Here is a 13,237-nt window from a genome sequence, read left to right as displayed (position 1 = left end):
TAGGGCCTAAGAAGTGAACGCCAGAAGCATAAAATGCAATAAAAATACAACAGTTTTTCCATCGTATAACAAGATTAATTGCAACCAGTCTGAAAGTGATGGTAATTTGTCCTTTCCGGGCAACCTAGGCTTCACTCTAGGGCGTTGCTCCACTAGATCGAATAGCTAGGGCCTTAGAAGTCAACGCCAGAAGCATGAAATACAATATAAATACAACAGTTTTTCCATCGTATAAAACGAATAATTGCAACCAGTATGAAACTTATGGTCATTTCTACTTTCCGAGCATGTTAGGCTCCACCCTAGGGCGTTGCTCCAACAGATTGAATGGTTAGGGCCTTAGAAGTCAACGCCCGAAGCATAAAATGCAATAAGAATACAACAGTGTTTCCATCGTATAAAACGAATAATTGCAACCAGTATGAAACTTATGGTCATTTCTACTTTCCGAGCAAGCTAGGCTTCACCATAGGGTGTTGCTCCACCAGATAGAATAGTTAGTGCCTTAGAAGTCAACGCCAGAAGCATAAAATACAATATAAATACAACAGTTTTTCCATCGTATAAAACGAATAATTGCAACCAGTTTGAAAGTGATGGCCAATTCTACCTTCCGGGCAACCTAGGCTTCACTCTAGGGCGTTGCTCCACCAGATCGAATAGTTAGTGCCTTAGAAGTCAACGCCAGAAGCATAAAATACAATATAAATACAAAAGTTCTTCCATCGTATAAAACGAATAATTGCAACCAGTATGAAACTTATGGTCATTTCTACTTTCCGAGCAACCTAGGCTTCACCCTAGGGCGATGCTCAAACGGATTGAACAGTTAGGGCCTTAGAAGTCAACGCCCGAACCATAAAATGCAAAAAAAATACAACAGTGTTTCCATCATATGACAGGAATAATTGCATCCAGTTTGAAAGCGATGGCCAATTCTACGTTCCGGGCAACCTAGGTTCCACTCCAGGGCGTTGCTCCACCAGACCGAATAGTTACGGACTAAGAAGTCAACGCCAGAAGCATAAAATACAATATAAATACAACAGCTTTTCCATCGTATAAAACGAATAATTGCAACCAGTATGAAACTTATGGTCATTTCTACTTTCCGAGCAACCTAGGCTTCACCCTAGGGCGTTGCTCCAACATATTGAATAGTTATGGCCTTAGAAGTCTACGACCGAACCATAAAATACAAAAAAAATACAACAGTGTTTCCATCATATAACAGGAATAATTGCAACCAGTTTGAAAGTGATGGCCAATTGTACGTTCCGGGCAACCTAGGTTCCACTCCAGGGCGTTGCTCCACCAGACCGAATAGTTACGGACTAAGAAGTCAACGCCAGAAGCATAAAATACGATATAAATACAACAGCGTTTCCATCGTATAAAACGAATAATTGCAACCAGTGTGAAAGTTATGGTCATTTCTACATTCCGAGCAACCTAGGATTCACTATAGGGCGTTGCTCCACCATATCGAATAGTTAGTGCCTTAGCAGTCTACGCCAGCAGCATAAAATACAATATAAATACAACAGCTTTTCCATTGTATAAAACGAATAATTGCAACCAGTATGAAACTTATGGTCATTTCTACTTTCCTAGCAACCTAGGCTTCACCCTAGGGCGTTGCTCCACCAGATCGAATAGTTAGGTCCTTAGAAGTAAACGCCAAAAGCATAAAATACGATATAAATACAACAGCTTTTCCATCGTATAAAAGGAATAATTGCAAAACAGTGTGAAAGTAATGGTCATTTCTACGTTCCGGGCAAGCTAGGCTTCACCCTAGGCTTTTGTTCCACCAGATCGAATAGTTAGGGCCTAAGAAGTGAACGCCAGAAGCATAAAATGCAATAAAAATACAACAGTTTTTCCATCGTATAACGAGATTAATTGCAACAAGTTTGAAAGTAATGGTCATTTCTCCTTTCCGGGCAACCTAGGCTTCACTCTAGGGCGTTGCTCCACTAGATCGAATAGCTAGGGCCTTAGAAGTCAACGCCAGAAGCATAAAATACATTATAAATACAACAGTTTTTCCATCGTATAAAACGAATAATTGCAACCAGTGTGAAACTGATGGTCATTTCTACTTTCCGAGCAACCTAGGCTTCACCCTAGGGCGTTGCTCAAACAGATTGAATAGTTAGGGCCTTAGAAGTCAACGCCCGAAGCATAAAATGCAATAAAAATACAACAGTGTTTCCATCATATAACAGGAATAATTGCGACCAGTTTGAAAGTGATGGCCAATTCTACGTTCCGGGCAACCTAGGCTTCACTCTAGGGCGTTGCTCCAACAGATCGGATAGTTAGTGCCTTAGAAGTCAACGCCAGAAGCATAAAATAAAATATAAATACAACAGTTTTTCCATCGTATAAAACGAATAATTGCAACCAGTATGAAACATATGGTCATTTCTACTTTCCGAGCAACCTAGGCTTCACCCTAGGGCGTTCGTCCAACGGATTGAATAGTTAGGGCCTTAGAAGTCAACGCCCGAACCATAAAATGCAAAAAAAATACAACAGCCTTTCCATCGTATAAAACGAATAATTGCAACCAGTGTGGAAGTTATGGTCATTTCTACATTCCGGGCAACCTAGGATTCACTCTAGGGCGTTGCTCCACCATATCGAATAGTTAGGTCCTTAGAAGTAAACGCCAGAAGCATAAAATACGATATAAATACAACAGCGTTTCCATCGTATAAAACGAATAATTGCAACCAGTGTGAAAGTTATGGTCATTTCTACATTCCGAGCAACCTAGGATTCACTCTAGGGCATTGCTCCACCAGATCGAATTGTTAGGTCCTTAGAAGTAAACGCCAGAAGCATAAAATACGATATAAATACAACAGCGTTTCCATCGTATAAAACGAATAATTGCAACCAGTGTGAAAGTAATGGTCATTTCTACGTTCCGAGCACCCTAGGCGTCACTCTAGGGCGTTGCTCCACCACATCTAATAGCTACGGCCTTAGAGGTCAACGCCAGATGCATAAAGTACAATATAAATACAACAGCGTTTCCATCGTATAAAACGAATAATTGCAACCAGTGTGAAAGTTATGGTCGTTTCTACATTCCGAGCAGCCTAGCATTCACTCTAGGGCGTTGCTCCACCAGATCGAATAGTTAGGTCCTTAGAAGTAAACGCGAGAAGCATAAAATACGATATAACTACAACAGCGTTTCCATCGTATAAAACGAATAATTGCAACCAGTGTGAAAGTTATGGTCATTTCTACTTTCCGAGCTACCTAGGCTTCACCCTAGGGCGTTGCTCCAACAGATTGAATAGTCAGGGCCTTAGAAGTCTACGCCCGAACCATAAAATACAAAAAAAATACAACAGTGTTTCCATCATATAACAGGAATAATTTCGACCAGTTTGAAAGTGATGGCCAATTCTACGTTCCGGGCAACCTAGGCTTCACTCTAGGGTGTTGCTCCACCAGATAGAATAGTTAGTGCCTTAGGAATCAACGCCAGAAGCATAAAATACGATATAAATACAACAGATTTTCCATCGTATAGAACGAATAATTGCAACCAGTGTGAAAGTAATGGTCATTCCTACGTTCCGAGCACCCTAGGCGTCACTCTAGGGCGTTGCTCCACCATATCGAATAGTTAGTGCCTTAGAAGTCAACGCCAGAAGCATAAAATACAATATAAATACAACAGCTTTTCCATCGTATAAAACGAATAATTGCAACCAGTATGAAACTTATGGTCATTTCTACGTTCCTAGCAACCTAGGCCTCACCCTAGGGCGTTGCTCCAACAGATTAAATAGTTAGGGCCTTAGACTCTACGCCCGAGACATAAAATGCAAAAAAAATACAACAGTGTTTCCATCGTATAACAGGAATAATTGCTACCAGATTGAAAGTGATGGCCAATTCTACGTTCCGGGCAACCTAGGCTTCACTCTAGGGCGTTGCTCCACCATATCGAATAGTTAGTGCCTTAGAAGTCAACGCCAGAAGCATAAAATACAATAAAGATGCAACAGTTTTTCCATCGTATAACAGGAATAATTGCAACCAGTGTGAAGGTAATTGTATGTTCTACGTTCCGGGCAACCTATGCTTCACTCTAGGGCCGTGCTCTACCAGATTAAATAGTTAGGGCCTAAGAAGTCAACGCCAGAAGCATAAAACACAATATAAATACAACAGCTTTTCCATCGTATATAATGTATATTTGCAAACAGTGTGAAAGTAGTGGTCATTTCCATGTTCCGGGCAACCTAGTCTTCACTCTAGGGCGTTGTTCCACCAGATCGAATAGTTCGGGCCTAAGAAGTCAACGCCAGAAGAATAAAATACAATATAAGTACAAAAGTTTTTCCATCGTATAAAACGAATAATTGCAAACATTGTGAAAGTAATGGTCATTTCTACTTTCCGGGCAACCTAGGCTTCACCCTAGGGCGTTGTTCCACCAGATCGAACAGTTAGGGCCTAAGAAGTCAACGCCAGAAGCATAAAATACAATATAAATATAACAGATTTTCCATCGTATAAAACGAATAATAGCAACCAGTGTGAAAGTTATGGTCATTTCTACGTTCCGGGCAACCCAGGCTTCACTATAGGGCGTTGTTCCACCAGATGGAATAGTTAGGGCCTAAGAAGTCAACGCCAGAAGCATAAAATACGTTATAAATACAACAGCTTTTCCATCGTATAAAACGAATAATTGCAACCAGTGTGAATGTAATGGTCATTTCTACGTTCCGAGCGACCTAGGCTTCACTCTAGGGCGTTGCTCCACCAGATGGAATAGTTAGGGCCTTAGAAATCAACGCCAGAAGCATAAATTACAATAAAGATGCAACATTTTTCCCATCGTAAAACAGGAATAATTGCAACCAGTGTGAAGGCAATGGTCTTTTCTACGTTCCGGGCAACCTAGGCGACACTCTAGGGCGTTGCTCCACCACATCCAATAGCTACGGCCTTAGAAGTCAACCCCAGATGAATAAAATACAATAAAGATGCCACAGCTTTTCCATCGTATAAAACGAATAATTGCAACCAGTATGAAAGTTAAAGTCATTTCTACTTTCCGGGCAACCTAGGCTTCACCCTAGGGCGTTGTTCCACCAGATCGAACAGTTAGGGCCTAAGATGTCAACGCCAGAAGCATAAAATACAATCTAAATATAACAGTTTTTCCATCGTATAAAACGAATGATAGCAACCAGTGTGAAAGTTATGGACATTTCTACTTTCCGGGCAACCTAGGCTTCACCCTAGGGCGTTGTTCAACCAGATCGAACAGTTAGGGCCTAAGAAGTCAAAGCCAGAAGCATAAAAGACAATATAAATATAACAGTTCTTCCATCGTATAACAGGAATAATTGCAACCAGTTTGAAAGTGATGGTCATTTCTCCTTTCCGGGCAACCTAGGCTTCACTCTAGGGCGTTGCTCCACTAGATCGAATAGCTAGCGCCTTAGAAGTCAACGCCAGAAGCATAAAATACAATATAAATACAACAGTTTTTCCATTGCATAAAACGAATAATTGCAACCAGTCTGAAACTTATGGTCATTTCTACATTCCGAGCAACCTAGGCTTCACTCTAGGGCGTTGATCCAATAGATTGAATATTTAGGGCCTTAGAAGTCAACGTCCGAAGCATAAAATACAATATAAATACAACAGTTTTTCCATCGTATAAAACGAATAATTGCAACCAGTATGAAAGTTATGGTCATTTCTACTTTCCGGGCAACCTAGGCTTCACCCTAGGGCGTTGCTCCAACAGATCAAATAGTTAGTGCCTTAGAAGTCAACGGCCGAAGCATAAAATACAAAATAAATGGAACTGTTTTTCCATCGTATTAAACGAATAATTGCAACCAGTATGAAACTTATGGTCATTTCTACGTTCCTAGCAACCTAGGCCTCACCCTAGGGCGTTGCTCCAACAGATTAAATAGTTAGGGCCTTAGACTCTACGCCCGAGACATAAAATGCAAAAAAAATACAACAGTGTTTCCATCGTATAACAGGAATAATTGCTACCAGATTGAAAGTGATGGCCAATTCTACGTTCCGGGCAACCTAGGCTTCACTCTAGGGCGTTGCTCCACCATATCGAATAGTTAGTGCCTTAGAAGTCAACGCCAGAAGCATAAAATACAATAAAGATGCAACAGTTTTTCCATCGTATAACAGGAATAATTGCAACCAGTGTGAAGGTAATTGTATGTTCTACGTTCCGGGCAACCTATGCTTCACTCTAGGGCCGTGCTCTACCAGATTAAATAGTTAGGGCCTAAGAAGTCGACGCCAGAAGCATAAAACACAATATAAATACAACAGCTTTTCCATCGTATATAATGTATATTTGCAAACAGTGTGAAAGTAGTGGTCATTTCCATGTTCCGGGCAACCTAGTCTTCACTCTAGGGCGTTGTTCCACCAGATCGAATAGTTAGGGCCTAAGAAGTCAACGCCAGAAGAATAAAATACAATATAAGTACAAAAGTTTTTCCATCGTATAAAACGAATAATTGCAAACATTGTGAAAGTAATGGTCATTTCTACTTTCCGGGCAACCTAGGCTTCACCCTAGGGCGTTGTTCCACCAGATCGAACAGTTAGGGCCTAAGAAGTCAACGCCAGAAGCATAAAATACAATATAAATATAACAGATTTTCCATCGTATAAAACGAATAATAGCAACCAGTGTGAAAGTTATGGTCATTTCTACGTTCCGGGCAACCCAGGCTTCACTGTAGGGCGTTGTTCCACCAGATGGAATAGTTAGGGCCTAAGAAGTCAATGCCAGAAGCATAAAATACGTTATAAATACAACAGCTTTTCCATCGTATAAAACGAATAATTGCAACCAGTGTGAATGTAATGGTCATTTCTACGTTCCGAGCGACCTAGGCTTCACTCTAGGGCGTTGCTCCACCAGATGGAATAGTTAGGGCCTTAGAAATCAACGCCAGAAGCATAAATTACAATAAAGATGCAACATTTTTCCCATCGTAAAACAGGAATAATTGCAACCAGTGTGAAGGCAATGGTGTTTTCTACGTTCCGGGCAACCTAGGCGACACTCTAGGGCGTTGCTCCACCACATCCAATAGCTACGGCCTTAGAAGTCAACCCCAGATGAATAAAATACAATAAAGATGCCACAGCTTTTCCATCGTATAAAACGAATAATTGCAACCAGTATGAAAGTTAAAGTCATTTCTACTTTCCGGGCAACCTAGGCTTCACCCTAGGGCGTTGTTCCACCAGATCGAACAGTTAGGGCCTAAGATGTCAACGCCAGAAGCATAAAATACAATCTAAATATAACAGTTTTTCCATCGTATAAAACGAATGATAGCAACCAGTGTGAAAGTTATGGACATTTCTACTTTCCGGGCAACCTAGGCTTCACCCTAGGGCGTTGTTCAACCAGATCGAACAGTTAGGGCCTAAGAAGTCAAAGCCAGAAGCATAAAAGACAATATAAATATAACAGTTCTTCCATCGTATAACAGGAATAATTGCAACCAGTTTGAAAGTGATGGTCATTTCTCCTTTCCGGGCAACCTAGGCTTCACTCTAGGGCGTTGCTCCACTAGATCGAATAGCTAGCGCCTTAGAAGTCAACGCCAGAAGCATAAAATACAATATAAATACAACAGTTTTTCCATCGTATAAAACGAATAATTGCAACCAGTATGAAAGTTATGGTCATTTCTACTTTCCGGGCAACCTAGGCTTCACCCTAGGGCGTTGCTCCAACAGATCGAATAGTTAGTGCCTTAGAAGTCAACGGCCGAAGCATAAAATACAAAATAAATGGAACTGTTTTTCCATCGTATTAAACGAATAATTGCTACCGGTGTGAAAGTTATTTCCATTTCTACGTTCCGGGCAACCTAGGCTTCACCCTAGGGCGTTGTTCCACCAGACGGAATAGTTAGGGAATAAGAAGTCAACGCCAGAAGCATAAAATACGATATAAGTACAACAGTTTTTCCATCGTATAAAACGAATAATAGCAACCAGTGTGAAAGTTATGGCCATTTCTACGTTCCAGGCAACCTAGGCTTCACCCTAGGGCGTTGCACCAACAGATTGAATAGTTAGGGCCTTAGAAGTCAACGCCCGAAGCATAAAATACAAAATAAATAGAACAGTTTTTCCATCGTATAAAACGAATAGTTGCTACCGGTGGGAAAGTTGTGGTCATTTCTACGTTCCGCGCAACCTAGGCTTCACCCTAGGGCGTTGTTCCACCAGATGGAATAGTTAGGGCCTAAGAAGTCAACGCCAGAAGCATAAAATACGATATAAATACAACAGCTTTTCCATCGTATAAAACGAATAATTGCAACCAGTGTGAATGTAATGATCATTTCTACGTTCCGGGCGACCTAGGCTTCACTCTAGGGCGTTGCTCCACCAGATGGAATAGTTAGGGCCTTAGAAATCAACGCCAGAAGCATAAATTACAATAAAGATGCAACATTTTTCCCATTGTAAAACAGGAATAATTGCTACCAGTGTAAAAGTTATGGTCATTTCTACGTTCCGGGCAACCTAGGCTTCACCCTAGGCCGTCGTTCCACCAGATCGAATAGTTAGGGCGTAAGAAGTGAACGCCAGAAGCATAAAATACAATATAAATACAACAGTTTTTCCATCATATAAAACGAATAATTGCAACCAGTATGCAAGTTATGGTCATTTCTACTTTCCGGGCAACCTAGGCTTCGCGATAGGGCGTTGCTCCAACAGATTGAATAGTTAGGGCCTTAGAAGTCTAATGCCCGAAGCATAAAATGCAATAAAAATACAACAGTTTTTCCATCATATAACAGGAATAATTGCAAGCAGTTTGAAAGTTATGGTCACTTCTACGTTCCGGGCAACCTATGCTTCACTCTAGGGCGGTGCTCTACCAGATCAAATAGTTAGGGCCTAAGAAGTCAACGCCACAAGCATAAAACACAATATAAATACAACAGCTTTTCCATCGTATAGAATGTATATTTGCAAACAGTGTGAAAGTAGTGGTCATTTCCATGATCCGGGCAACCTAGGCTTCACCCTAGGGCGTTGTTCAACCAGATCGAACAGTTAGGGCCTAAGAAGTCAAAGCCAGAAGCATAAAAGACAATATAAATATAACAGTTCTTCCATCGTATAAAACGACTGATAGCAACCAGTGTGAAAGTTATGGTCATTTCTACGTTCCGGGCAACCTAGGCTTCACTCTAGGGCGTTGCTCCACCAAATCGAATAGCTAGGGCCTTAGAAGTCAACGCCAGAAGCATAAAATACAATAAAGATGCAAAAGTTTTTTCATCGTATAACAGGAATACCTGCAAACAGTGTGAAAGTACTGGTCATTTCTACGTTCTGGGTAACCTAGGTTTAACTCTAGGGCGTTGGTCCACCAGATCCAATAGCTGGGGACTTAGAATTCAACGCCATAAGAAAAAATACAATATAAATATAACAGTTTTTCCATCGTATAAAACGAATAATTGCTACCAGTGTAAAAGTTATGGTCATTTCTACGTTCCGGGCAACCTAGGCTTCACCCTAGGGCGTTGCTCCAACAGACTGAATAGTTAGGGCCTTAGAAGTCAACGCCCGAAGCATAAAATGCAATAAAAATACAACAGTGTTTCCATCATATAACAGGAATAATTGTAACCAGTTTGAAAGAGATTCCCAATTCTACGTTCCGGGCAACCTAGGCTTCACTCTAGGGCGTTGCACCACCAGATCGAATAGTTAGTGCCTTAGAAGTCAACGCCAGAAGCATAAAATACAATATAAATACAACATCATTTCCATCGTATAAAACGAATAATTGCAACCAGTATGAAACTTATGGTCATTTCTACTTTCCGAGCAACCTAGGCTTCACCCTAGGGCGTTGCTCCAACAGATTGAATAGTTAGGGCCTTAGAAGCCAACGCCCGAAGCATAAAATGCAATAAAAATACAACAGTTGTTCCATCGTATAAAACGAATAATTGCAAACAGTGTGAAAGTAATTGTCATTTCTACGTACCGGGCAGCCTAGGCTCCACTCTAGGGCGTTGCTCCACCAGATGGAATAGTTAGGGCCTAAGAAGTCAACGCCAGAAGCATAAAATACGATATATATAAAACAGTTTTTCCATCGTATAAAACGAATAATTGCTACCATCGTGAAAGTTATGGTCATTTCTACGTTCCGCGCAACCTGGGCTTTACCCTAGGGCGTTGTTCCACCAGATGGAATAGTTAGGGTTTGGAAGAAGTCAACGCCAGGAGCATAAAATACGATATAAATACAACAGCTTTTCCATCGTATATAATGTATATTTGCAGACAGTGTGAAAGTAATGGTCATTTCTACGTTCAGCGCAACCTAGGCTTCACCCAAGGGCGTTGTTCCACCAGATGGAATAGTTAGGGCCTAAGAAGTCAATGCCCGATGCATAAAATGCAATAAAAATGCAACAGTTATTCCATCATATAACAGGAATAATTGCAAGCAGTTTGAAAGTGATGGTCATTTCTACGAACCGGGCAACCTAGGCTTCACCCTAGGGCGTTGCTCCAACAGATTGAATAGGTAGGGCCTTAGAAGTCAATGCCCGAAGCATAAAATGCAATAAAAATACAACAGTTTTTCCATCGTATAACAGGAATAACTGCAAACAGTGTGAAAGTACTGGTCATTTCTACGTTCCGGGTAACCTAGGCTTCACTCTAGGGCGTTGCTCCACCAGATCGAATAGTTAGGGCCTTAGAAATCAACGCCCCAAACATAAAATACAAAATAAATAGAACAGTTTTTCCATCCTATAAAACGAATAATTGCTACCAGTGTGAAAGTTATGTTCATTTCTACTTTCCGGGCAACCTAGGCTTCACCCTAGGGCGTTGCTCCAACAGATTGAATAGGTAGGGCCTTAGAAGTCAATGCCCGAAGCATAAAATGCAATAAAAATACAAGAGTTTTTCCATCGTATAAAACGAATAATTGCAAACAGTGTGAAAGTAATTGTCATTTCTACGTACCGGGCAGCCTAGGCTCCACTCTAGGGCGTTGCTCCACCAAATCGAATAGCTAGGGCATAAGGAGTCAACGCCAGAAGCATAAAATGCAATAAAGATGCAAAAGTTTTTCCATCGTATAACAGGAATAACTGCAAACAGTGTGAAAGTACTGGTCATTTCTACGTTCCAGGCAACCTAGGCTTCACTCGACGGCGTTGTTCCACCAGATCGAATAGTTAGGGCCTAAGAAGTCAACGCCAGAAGCATAAAATACAATATAAATGTAACAGTTTTTCCATCGTATAAAACGAATAATAGCAACCAGTGTGAAAGTTATGGTCATTTCTACGTTCCAGGCAACCTAGGCTTCACCCTAGGGCGTTGCACCAACAGATTGAATAGTTAGGGCCTTAGAAGTCAACGCCCGAAGCATAAAATACAAAATAAATAGAACAGTTTTTCCATCGTATAAAACGAATAGTTGCTACCGGTGGGAAAGTTGTGGTCATTTCTACGTTCCGCGCAACCTAGGCTTCACCCTAGGGCGTTGTTCCACCAGATGGAATAGTTAGGGCCTAAGAAGTCAACGCCAGAAGCATAAAATACGATATAAATACAACAGCTTTTCCATCGTATAAAACGAATAATTGCAACCAGTGTGAATGTAATGATCATTTCTACGTTCCGGGCGACCTAGGCTTCACTCTAGGGCGTTGCTCCACCAGATGGAATAGTTAGGGCCTTAGAAATCAACGCCAGAAGCATAAATTACAATAAAGATGCAACATTTTTCCCATTGTAAAACAGGAATAATTGCTACCAGTGTAAAAGTTATGGTCATTTCTACGTTCCGGGCAACCTAGGCTTCACCCTAGGCCGTCGTTCCACCAGATCGAATAGTTAGGGCCTAAGAAGTGAACGCCAGAAGCATAAAATACAATATAAATACAACAGTTTTTCCATCATATAAAACGAATAATTGCAACCAGTATGCAAGTTATGGACATTTCTACTTTCCGGGCAACCTAGGCTTCGCGATAGGGCGTTGCTCCAACAGATTGAATAGTTAGGGCCTTAGAAGTCTAATGCCCGAAGCATAAAATGCAATAAAAATACAACAGTTTTTCCATCATATAACAGGAATAATTGCAAGCAGTTTGAAAGTTATGGTCACTTCTACGTTCCGGGCAACCTATGCTTCACTCTAGGGCGGTGCTCTACCAGATCAAATAGTTAGGGCCTAAGAAGTCAACGCCACAAGCATAAAACACAATATAAATACAACAGCTTTTCCATCGTATATAATGTATATTTGCAAACAGTGTGAAAGTAGTGGTCATTTCCATGTTCCGGGCAACCTAGGCTTCACCCTAGGGCGTTGCTCAACCAGATCGAACAGTTAGGGCCTAAGAAGTCAAAGCCAGAAGCATAAAAGACAATATAAATATAACAGTTCTTCCATCGTATAAAACGACTGATAGCAACCAGTGTGAAAGTTATGGTCATTTCTACGTTCCGGGCAACCTAGGCTTCACTCTAGGGCGTTGCTCCACCAAGTCGAATAGCTAGGGCCTTAGAAGTCAACGCCAGAAGCATAAAATACAATATAAATACAACATCATTTCCATCGTATAAAACGAATAATTGCAACCAGTATGAAACTTATGGTCATTTCTACTTTCCGAGCAACCTAGGCTTCACCCTAGGGCGTTGCTCCAACAGATTGAATAGTTAGGGCCTTAGAAGCCAACGCCCGAAGCATAAAATGCAATAAAAATACAACAGTTGTTCCATCGTATAAAACGAATAATTGCAAACAGTGTGAAAGTAATTGTCATTTCTACGTACCGGGCAGCCTAGGCTCCACTCTAGGGCGTTGCTCCACCAGATGGAATAGTTAGGGCCTAAGAAGTCAACGCCAGAAGCATAAAATACGATATATATAAAACAGTTTTTCCATCGTATAAAACGAATAATTGCTACCATCGTGAAAGTTATGGTCATTTCTACGTTCCGCGCAACCTGGGCTTTACCCTAGGGCGTTGTTCCACCAGATGGAATAGTTAGGGTTTGGAAGAAGTCAACGCCAGGAGCATAAAATACGATATAAATACAACAGCTTTTCCATCGTATATAATGTATATTTGCAGACAGTGTGAAAGTAATGGTCATTTCTACGTTCAGC

This window comes from Calliopsis andreniformis, chromosome 11, assembly GCF_051401765.1.
Source record: "Calliopsis andreniformis isolate RMS-2024a chromosome 11, iyCalAndr_principal, whole genome shotgun sequence".
NCBI classification, from domain to species: domain Eukaryota; kingdom Metazoa; phylum Arthropoda; class Insecta; order Hymenoptera; family Andrenidae; genus Calliopsis; species Calliopsis andreniformis.
Note: the sequence above shows the minus strand (reverse complement) of the source record.